Source organism: Maniola jurtina, chromosome 7 (assembly GCF_905333055.1).
Source record: "Maniola jurtina chromosome 7, ilManJurt1.1, whole genome shotgun sequence".
Lineage (NCBI taxonomy): Eukaryota > Metazoa > Arthropoda > Insecta > Lepidoptera > Nymphalidae > Maniola > Maniola jurtina.
The window spans coordinates 14,162,804-14,174,403 of NC_060035.1; the positions used below are offsets into that span (position 1 = coordinate 14,162,804).

Below are 11,600 nucleotides of genomic sequence, written 5' to 3' on the forward strand. Positions count from 1 at the left end.
CTGGTAAGATGGCACACATCGGAATTTGTTGTGTTTTGGAATAAAAAATTTACCTATGAAATAATACTAATTAGTAGGTACGTACAAACGTCTTTTATATTAGAACTTCTAGAAGGCAATTTGGATTGTGAGTGCACATTGCAATTAACTTTTATTAAATGTAGAAGAATTTAATTATACTTACTGTACAAGAGAAATACCAGTATTGCTATTTGTAATTTTATCTACGACCAATATTGCATGGAATAGGATTGCAACGCGGGCTACTGATTGCTTTTGTTTTTCACTTTGTCGCTAGAAATGGTAAATGCAATGTTTGAAAGCTAAGTATTTGAAAAGGTTTTAAATGATTGGTCGTATATTTTAGATACGATATTTAAACTAAATACTTTATAACCTTTGATTCCTAGTTGAATGTTAACCAATCTCACTGAAATTTTGTAGACACGTTCTAAGGGTTATCGTAAAAATACGTTGTTTCTAAGTTAGACTGGTTTAGTTGTTCTAGTTTATTTGTTTATTCCTTTATTTTACACTAAAGTTCCTTTATTTTACCTTAAAGAAGCTGATAAGATTCAAAGCTTTCATTCAAAAAATGATTTTAAATGAATAAACCAAGTTAAATAATCAACAATGAGAACCTATTAAAATTAGATTAATTTGTTAAATTCACGTTGCTATCACGTATTTAATTTAAAAAGTTACAGTGCCCTCATCTCGAGCACGGCTCATTATTTTACACAATAAGTTTGAAGGCTACAGTAAACGAAACTTAAGCAGGTCTCTACCCAGTTAAATGAAAAATATAACAAAAACAGATCTTGAGGAGAATAGTAGAACAACTAGAGACATTTAAAACTATGTCGGGCCGTAGTCAGCAAAGCGGGTTTAAAAGATTCCAGCATAAAATATCTTTTATAAAGCCAGCTTACCAGTAAGCCAGCGTTAGTGAAATACTTTAGTAGCATAACCGTAATATTGAATATTATTCCATACTATGCATCGTAAACATATCTGGGGGGTGTCCTAAGCATAGCCGTGGAAAATTGTAGTCGAAAATAATGAAAATCGTAGAGGCTAAATTTAATTCATGTTCAGTGCACTTTAAAAAACAGACAAGTGCGAGTCGGATTGACATGAAGGGTTCCGTACCATCGTACAAAAAATAATTTTAATACTTAGTTTTTAAAATTTTCATGGCGGCTATTTGAAATTTTTATTATTTTTTGTTAAAGTGGCAATAGATATACATATTCTGTGGAATTTTCAAATCTTTACCTTTCCAAATACTTCAATTTATGAGATAACCCGCTGACAGACAGACGGATAGACGGACAGCAGAGAATAGGGACCCGTTGGCACCTTTAGGGTGAAAGTGAGAAACTCTCGCTCTCTTCAAATGCTTTGACTTATTAAAATCATAATAACTCCTCTCTTACAAGCAATGATTGCGTGTTCCATGATATGAATGATACCATGGTTACATATTATAGCTTAATGTTGGATAGAAGTTACAAAATATTCAGGAAAGTAAGCAACTAAGCAAGCTATACCATACAACACCACACAAATCTTCGAAACGACTCAATGTACCTTTCACCTCGACACCGGAGCATCCTCAGAATATGTAGACTCCACAATGCACTATTGCAAATATTTCAAATCTGTATTGCTTTTTGCTTTTCCTGCACGTTTAGTAGTGGAAGGGTGGGTCGTGCGTATCGGATGCTGCACGTATACAGTTTTGTTTGTTTTGGCGGCTTACATTGAATTAAGATTGTTGTTTCTTGTGCATTATAAGCCCAATTAGATCCTGCCAGGAATTTTAAATAGCAAAACAGTTTTGCTGTGGCAAAAATGGGCAATAGTAAGTAGGTAGGTACTATTACCGCACCTGGAGCAGGTAAACTTGAAAAGTACTAGGTGAGCATGAAACTATCAAAGTGTACAAAGTTAGACGCAACCTAATTTCTAGTAAACAAGGCGGCTCGAGGCGTCGAAGCGTCGGAAGTGGGCCGTTATGCTGCTATGAACACCTGCCTACAACTTTATGCGGAACTATTTTAATATACGGTAAGTAAAGGTAGGGTAAGGCTAGGCTGCACTCTTCCACCAGAATAATACAACCAGAACATGGGATCTCTAGTAGATGGAACGGGGTAAAAAAAGGTCATGATAGTCCTAGCTAGATAATTATTCGTAGTAGAACCTAGATTGTAGGTACCTACTTGAATAAAAGTACCTATCTACTAAGGGAGCATGAAACTGTCAAAGCTATACTTGAGTATAATTACTAGGTGAACATGAAACAATGCAAGTGTACAAAGTTGGACGCAACCTAATTTCCAGTAAACAAGGCGGTTCGAGGCGTCGAAGCGTCGGAAGTGGGCCGTTATGCTGCTATGAACACCTGCCTACAACTTTATGCGGAACTATTTTTAAATACTGTTGAATAAGTGTGAATGCTTGCACCCGGCAATACTGTAAGTTTAATTAAAATGTGTCACAATCCGTGTGAACGTGTGAACTATTTGAATACGGTGTGACTTGCTGCAGGCATTCATTTTGTTTTTAATTAACGACTAGCTTTTGCAGGCGGTTCCGTTTATTATTTGTTATGCGTGAAAATAGAAGGGGCTAACTTAACAGGGCTCTCCCCGTCACTTACTCCATACAATCGTAGTTCCAATTTCATTTGAATATTAAGCAACCAAAGTCCATGAAATTTTGCAGACATACTCTATAAACTTATATCTGAACCTGTGGTGTTTTAGATTTTTCTAAAAATATGTAGTTTTAAAATTACAGAGGCTCGAAGATTTGTATGAGAATTTTTAAGATCGCGTAACTTTGAAACCGAATATTTTAACAGAAATCTGGAAAACCACAGGCATTGATATTAGTTTCTAGAATATGTCTGCAAAATTTCATGGACTTTGTGTAAGCTTGGCCCATATTAATTATCTATAAAACATAGTTGGCGCCACTCAAATCATAACATCATATTAGAAGGCGTCATTGATTGGCTGAAGTTGTTCAACATCTGATCGATAAACGTACTGTATATAAAATTCTTATAGTTTTTAGTTGATGAATTGTAGCATAATAAAGGATAATATTTGTAATCAATATATAAGATGAAAACATCTTTATTACTTAGATGATTTGTGAAACGAGCTTGATGATTTGTATATTAGTCACTAAGTTTATTCATTGTACAATTTGGATTGGCCGATAACGATAAGATAAAAAGGGGAGTGGCTAATAAACGTGGAGAGGTTACCTGTAAGAGTGGTTTTAAAACGACGACATTCAAAAATATACTAACGTAAGAGGAACAACATTTATTTGACACAAATGTAAAAGTTAATAAATTTAAATATGAAATAAAAGTGTAATAATTTATCATAAAGATTGTGTTTGTGATTTCGTCAGACCTTACCCAAAAGGTCAGAAGAGGGACATCAAGAAAATATAATATTTTCTTGTCACGCTCACGACTCAGAGAAACAAGTGGAAATATACAGAGGAACGAGAAAGAAGTGGAGGTCTAGTAGACCACAGACATTTTGGAGCACAAGGCCAATATTTGGGCCTCAATATATCAAAGTACCTAGTCATGGCATCAAAGGATTTCTGGATAAACGGGTAGGATCTTTCCATGATTTTATTTTTATTGATACCTATTAATGGTAATTTTTTTTTTATTTGTGTGGGTTTTCGTTTTGTTTGTTCTACATTTAGTTATCATTTTGTTAGAAAGCTTTGCTCCGAGTTGGAATGGAAATTATATAACGTTATGATACCTAGAATTACCCACATGTTTATAATTCATCTTGTATATTGGTTATACAAATGCGATCGACCTTCAAATTGTGGTTTAAATAACATTGAGGTATTTAGAAGGCTTATTTTACAATGAAAAATGAAAAATGTTTATTTACAAAATACAGTCTTGTACAATTTTCCTGTGTCTGTGTGGTGGTACCCGCACTAGGTTATCCTGTATCGTGGGTACAATGGAATAGATAGTGAACATAGTGTTAAACAATATAAAAAGTGTGGTTTACTTAATGATGGGCGTTATTGTTACTTTTAAATAGTTTTCAGGATGTATCTACTATGTCCTGCCGGGGTTTTATTTCTCATTAAATGATTTCACAGGTGAATATCTCACGGAACGTGGTATTTCAATCTTCACACTTGTAATCGTGTGCCGAATTAGTTTGGTTAAGAGTTACGATAGGGATTTATTTTCACATAGTGGTTTTGTTTTACGGAAGGTAGGTTCTGGATTTAGGTTCAATCGTTTGCTGCACTCATTGTATAGATAGATGTTTTCCTTTTTCTAGCACACAGTGACGCGATATTATCACACAGCACTCATTGGGCATCTTGAATGTTGTTTTGTGAAATTATTATTTTTTGTAAACCGCTTTGGGATAAGGTAGAAAAAGTTACATGAAATAGCTTTTCGTTTTACGCCTGCCAGTGAAATAATCCGTCTCTACTTGTAATGGTTACTAAGTGATTGGGGATATAAAATGTTAATTGATAAAAATGAAGGTGATCCGTTGTAATAAAGTAATAGTGACCAGGGTTAATAAATTGAGCATTTTGAGAAATATAAATCCTAAAATGGGTGTAAAAGTAGGTTTATCTTATCTGGTTATTCTTTAACTAAATTTAAAATTATGGTAGGTAGGTAGTCAGATAGTTTTAAAATACGGGGTGCATAAATAAGTGTTTTTTTTTTTACAAAAGTGAGGAGAAATGTTTTCATTTATCTATTTTTACCACTTGAAACGCGTAATGTTTGAGTTTCAAACATAACTTTGCTGATAACAGCTCACCATGAACAACCCATGGCCGGCCCACTACTGAGCAACAAGTGTCTCCTCACAGAATGAGAAGGGTTTAGGCCGTAGTCTACCACGCTAGATAACAGCTAATTTACTTTTAATACTGGCACAATAATTTGAGTACTACGAGTAGCAGGTAGGTATAGTATATGGGCAGCGGGGTTTTTTTTTTTTTGTTTACCTGTATTCACGCAATTAACTGTGTACTGCCGCATTTAAATGCAATATGATTTTGTTTTTATTGGATTAACATCGCTTGGCGGGTTAAATTCCTGGCAAATGTTCTATTAAAATTAGAGTAAGTTTTTTTTTAATGGTAATATACCTACAGTACTGCCCTTAGGGCAGGGCGCGATTATAAGTACCTACTACCAAAATACTATTTTCTTTGTTGTACGAAAGAAATTTTAGGCAAATATCTTTGCACTACGCTCGCGTTTGTGGCATGACATTATCCCAGAAATATATTTAAAAAAATTTTCACGCTCGCTTGACTCGCTTCGCGATAGTTCAGTTTCGATATGCATTTAGTTAACGAAACTCTCAGGAAACCACGTTTGTTGTGCTCTCGAAATTGATCAGTCTGTTTGATAAAATCGAAATGCGGTGCCTTATAAATTTCGCTTAGGAGCGCCGGTAGTATCTCATGATAATATGAATAGTGATCATAATTTTTTTTTTAGGCTGATTAAGCATTGAAGGTTTTTCGGCTGGTCTGGCATTTCGCCTGATTTTATGTTTTTGCTTATTTAGCGCGTTCAGGAAAGCTTTGACAACGTTTTATAACATGAGTATATATATATTTTTTTTGTTTTAGTTACCGAAACAGAAAAAAAAAGCATTAAAGATGTGGGACCGAGGGATAAATCTAGTGTGATTTTTGGTTGGATTATGAAGTTGTAGTTAGGGTATTTAAAATAGAAAGATTTCAATTGTAGGAAATGATGTAAAACATGTTGAGGATAAGTTGTGTAATAAAGTCGATAATTCACTTGTTGGATGTCACGCGATCTCATTGCGAGGAGGAATCTTTTTCTTGTCTCTGTTTTTATAAATACGGTGTTCTGACGGGTTTTTTATTTACGTCTCGGATTATTGAATACTTTCGGTGTTTGATTGGACGGTTAGAGGTTGCAAAAGCAATCGCCCTCTAATTAAAACATTTATTTAGGCATTAGTTCAATTTGGATTAAATCTCGCGAAAAGCCACGGTGGCTGTCTCTCGCGCGTCTTGGAAAGACATTCCTAATGCCTGTTTTTCTGAGGGAGGGATGCATTATCAAGTGAGATGAGCTGCAATGTTTGCGGCTGACTATTTTGGAAAATTTGCAATCGTGGCAAGTGGAGTAAAGTTTGACTAAGCTATTTAATGAACAAAGTATATAATGGATTTGGTGAATGGTTATATTATATAACATTTTGATAAATGGATGAATTTGAAGAGTGTATGTATGTGGTTGATGCACATTTGTTTCATATTTTTACTTAAGTTATAAAGTATTACATTTGGTGAGTAGTTATTTATATTTGGTAGGGTAGGTTTGATAAACAGGTAGTTATCTTGATTAATAAGTGAGTTATCATTTTATAAATGCGTACTTTAATGTTTGATGAACTGGTATACTTGATAAATGTGCATATTTTCATACTTCAAAGACAAGTTGTACCTATTAGTTTCTTCAAGCTTTTAGTTGCTGATAATTATATTAACATTCTTTAGAGCGCATGTCCTATGGACGAAATCGTTTATACATACTTTCACTGTTTGAAATGTTACAATCATAAAGATATAGTTATGACTAGAGGGGGTCATAGCTTGTTGCCGCTCTTGTACATCCATGTGTCAACTAGGTATTGTTATCTCAGTATATTTCAGGGAACCTCCGTTCGGGTGAAAGCGATAGCTGTTGGATAAATGCTTGTTGGGTTATCAGAAGACCGTGTAGTCTTCGATGAGGTTACTTGTAAATATTATAGCGAAATAGTAAGTTTAAAAATAGAATGAGGCTAAACTAAAAAAATGAGACAAAGATAAAAATAATAACTTAAAGCATTGAAACAGCATAAAGTGAAATAGTAACTTACAAACTATACATACATATTTACGAATTATGTAGATAGATATAGTATTACTGGATTATGTATATCAAATAAGAATACTGTCAGCTCATGTTTTGTTTTCGGCGTGGTAATTTTACGCTTAAAACTCATAAGAGATATCATGAGGTTCGCTTTCTGTAAAAGTTATTAGCTTTAACAGTTAATTGATTTATTACATTATTTATTTATTATACACTCAACAAGTAAAAGTATTTTGTTTTGACAAAATCCAAAGAAGTACCTATTGGATTAATAAGGCAAGGTACGAAGCATTGGCTGGATTTTACAACATTTAAAGTTTCCTGTTCATTTTTATCATTGAGTTAATTTGAGGCGGAAGGATCCTCTGGAAAATTTTTAAGATTAAGTTATTAGTAAGAAAGTATATTTTGATTAGGTTAGTTTAAAATGTACAGCCGGTAATTTAAAAAAAATATATATATTTAATTTTACATAATAGGTGAAGCTGGTTGATGCACCAAAAATCGAATTATCATAGGAATTTAATTAAGCTAACATTTTTATTTATTATCAACTTCAAATATACAGTAGCAAACTGATTAGTTGGAATACATGCAGTGATTGGAATATTTAAGTTCCGATAGAAGAATCTATATCGTGGCTTGTTCCTTTATGGACAAGAATATTTTTTTTTGACTCGTGGGACCACTTACACAAAATATCAACGTTCGGTTTGGAGGTCTTCCATGGCTATTCCTACAGTTCCATGAGGTATTGAAGAGGTTAACACTTTGTCGCTCATCACATCAACCAGCACGGCATTTGGGTATGATGGATGGATGTAGATAGGTACACATTTGATGGGGGGGGGGTTTAGTGGTTTGTATCAATAGGAACCAGGGGTTGAATGAGGAAGGCTGATGACAGTACGTGTGGTGCTTACTAGGGAAGGTTTATGTTCAACAGTGACCTTATGATGATGACGATGTAGATGACGATGATGATGATGATGGACGTACGAGGACGAATCTTTTACGAAACGAATAAAGGAAAATCGAACAGATGCGGGTCATTACGGTTAACATATAAAATAATGTATAAGGTACCTACTTTCTTCTAATCTTTATGATCGATCAGCTTGTGATAGAGATCTTGATGTCGTAGAGAATAGAGATGTATCGAACGGAATATTTATTTCATTTTTTTTCCTGCTATTATGTTGATATCGCTTTTCTCTATGAAAAGGAATTAATGATAAACTAATAGGTATCATTCGGCGGCGAGTCGCGACTGTGTCGTTCCCAGGGTCGAATTTGGTAGTTCTGCTTATGTTACTCGAAACGACAAAGTACGCCATATGGTGCATATTATGGCTAAAATAAAATATATAAGTATCATGTGAAATTATAAATCAAAGATTCTTTTTGCATGTAGATATTATATGGTTAAGAGGCACAAGTGACGCAACTACTGTACCCTGGCGTTTGTTTAACATTGTCCATTAGTACTTCAGAATGTGGATTTTGCTAGAAAAAAAAAAAAAAAAAAAACAATAGGTAATTGTAAGAAATATGGGAAGCGTAATCTGCATTAAAAGAAAAAGTTTGAATTGGAAGCAACCAGGCATAGGATTTTCATACATCCGTAATCACGTTCCTTTCAACTCTCTAACTATCACGGTTCACGATACGCCGTTCACGGTTCAGGCCGTGACGCACGTGCAGACGGACAGACGGACGGAGAGCAGAGGTTTAGAAAATAGGGTCTCGTAGGCACCCTTCGAGGGGTACGGAACTGGAGAAAACTAAATTATAATAATGATAATAGGTTTTCTAGGTTACCAAGTAAAATTACTTCTCTTAGGTCGGATTGTATTATGATGGATGCTTATGAAACAAAATTAAATGAACGGTCTACTCAAAGTGTTTTATGTTTGCAGGATCCAAGGATGTTGGAAATGAATAAATGAGGAAAAGAAAGACCCAAAACTAGGTATGGGTCAGGGACACAAAGTCCCAAGGAAGGAAAGCCCCGAGGTTACGGGCTATGGACAAAAAGTCCTATAGGAGGAAGGAGGTAGACCCTAGGATAAGGGTCATTAAAAATTTGGATCTGGAGGGAAAGAACCCTAGGATAAGGGTCATTAAAAATTTGGATCTGGAGGGAAATAAGGACAATCACATATGTATCCCGGTAGAAGAGAGACGCGCCAAGGCTCGGAATCCGCGATTTTCCAATAAGAAGGGAAGAAGAAAATATGTGCGTAAAACTATTGCGTTGAAAGTGTATGAAAATGTTTTGTGATTTAAATCGAGAACTGGCGGCGATTAACTTTAAGTTTAGAGAGTTTATTTTATCAAAAGGACAAGAAGTTCACTTACACATATTCATATTAAGAATCGCTCCCGATTCTAAATATAAATATAGAAGAAAACATAATCTTTAAAGGTATGGTGACTATACAATAATATAAAAAGTCAAAACACGTTATATTCGTTAACAAACTATACCTACATCTAGCTAAGATATCTATGGTGTTTGACACTGTTTGATTAAACTTTAAACTTTGTAAAAGATTTTCCCTCCAGTATGAGTTTCGGCAAGTACATTATGTAGTAGAGCTAGGTAGTTTACATACCATAATTAGTCCTAGCTTTATGTAATTGTAGCATAATAGGTATGTTCGTTTTGTGTACCATATTTATGAGATTTAGCTTTAAAGTGATGCGTGTATGTACGGACTTTAATAGTATTTTCCTAACAAATAGACATATTTTGAATTTGTATAATTGACTTATATAATATAGTTCATCAGTTTTCTTATATAATTCTTTAGTGGGAAGGAGAGTCTAGTTGGAACAGAACTTTTAACAATTTATTTTGAGATACTTGAAACCCTTTAAAGTAGTTTTTAGTAATTAGTTTTACATGCTCATCCCCAAATCTCTATTGAGTGTTCCTGTAAAATATTGGCTTGTGAGTTATAATTGATGCTTCGGACTTTATGCATATACCTACCTTCTTTGATTAAATTGAGGCCTCCTTTAGTTGCTACTGGTCTCGCAATTTTTGATATCTTTATGATTTTTGAAAAATTATTTATAAATTTAGAGTGTCTGCATCTTTTTATTTTAATATTAGCGGAAGAGAACAGAAAAATGAATTTTAGATTAAAGGCTAAATTTGAGTGCTACTGTAGACTGGCAGGTAAAGTTGCGAGGGTAAATAGTTTGGAATTGAATTGAGTTTATCTGCTATTTTCTAATTATATCGGATGGAAAGGGGTGCTGCGAGTGCTCTAAAATTAAGTTGCAATCATAATCAATACCAATGTATCAATAAAACTGTATATTCCTTCTAGTTAAGTTAGCAAGAATATTAATTTAATTAATTACTATCTTAATTTTTTTTTGTTTTGTTGAACTAAGTCTTTGTCATTTTGGTTGTGAAGTTTACATGTTACTTAAGTTTTAATTTTTTTTTAAAAGCGATGAGACTCGCTTAAAACAGGATGGCCGAGCTGTAAGCTTGGCCCATATTAATTATCTATAAAACATAGTTGGCGCCACTCAAATCATAACATCATATTAGAAGGCGTCATTGATTGGCTGAAGTTGTTCAACATCTGATCGATAAACGTACTGTATATAAAATTCTTATAGTTTTTAGTTGATGAATTGTAGCATAATAAAGGATAATATTTGTAATCAATATATAAGATGAAAACATCTTTATTACTTAGATGATTTGTGAAACGAGCTTGATGATTTGTATATTAGTCACTAAGTTTATTCATTGTACAATTTGGATTGGCCGATAACGATAAGATAAAAAGGGGAGTGGCTAATAAACGTGGAGAGGTTACCTGTAAGAGTGGTTTTAAAACGACGACATTCAAAAATATACTAACGTAAGAGGAACAACATTTATTTGACACAAATGTAAAAGTTAATAAATTTAAATATGAAATAAAAGTGTAATAATTTATCATAAAGATTGTGTTTGTGATTTCGTCAGACCTTACCCAAAATTTGGTTGCTTAATATTTAAATGAAATTGGAACTACGTTTGAATGGAGCGAGTGACGGAGAGACCCCTCTTAAACACAGCCATCACCACAATATTCATACTAATATAACAAAGTGAAAGTGTTTCTATCTGCTAGCTTTTTACGGCCCCGTTTATTAAACGGTTTTGCCGTTTGGCACCGAGATATCTTGTATCCCGGGAAAGGACTTAGGTTACTTTTATCACGGTAAATCAAAGAACTCCAAGGGATTTGAAAAACTTTAATTCATGACATAAATAAAGATGGTACGGGTCGAACAGAGAACTTTTTGTTTTTTTTTAAACCGGGATTCAATCACGGTAAAATGACAGCTACAATGTGACGATTGCAATCACCCCTGATTGGCCAACACTCTCTATCTTTTGGTAAAAATGCATTATTGACGCAAAAATATTATAAATTCTGCCAATCACAGTAATTGAGACTGTGGCAATGATTGATGCAGCTTTTTCGTAATCGACCTCCCGGGTAGCGCTGGCTTTACACTGATGAGCCAATGTCAAGTTGGTAGTTATTTACAAGTTAGGAAAACTACATGTATAAGTATGGACTTCGTCTGTGCCGGCGCCCGCCGAAATACACGCAGCGCCCCTTTAGAGCGCTTTCCA

General features: G+C 34.2%; 1 protein-coding gene across 1 annotated transcript in view; it reads right to left on the reverse strand.

Moving 5' to 3' along the window:
• LOC123867096 overlaps positions 1–11,600 on the reverse strand; it is a 308,948-nt gene that overhangs the window by 147,261 nt on the left and 150,087 nt on the right. The gene's annotated exons all lie outside the window — the stretch shown is intronic.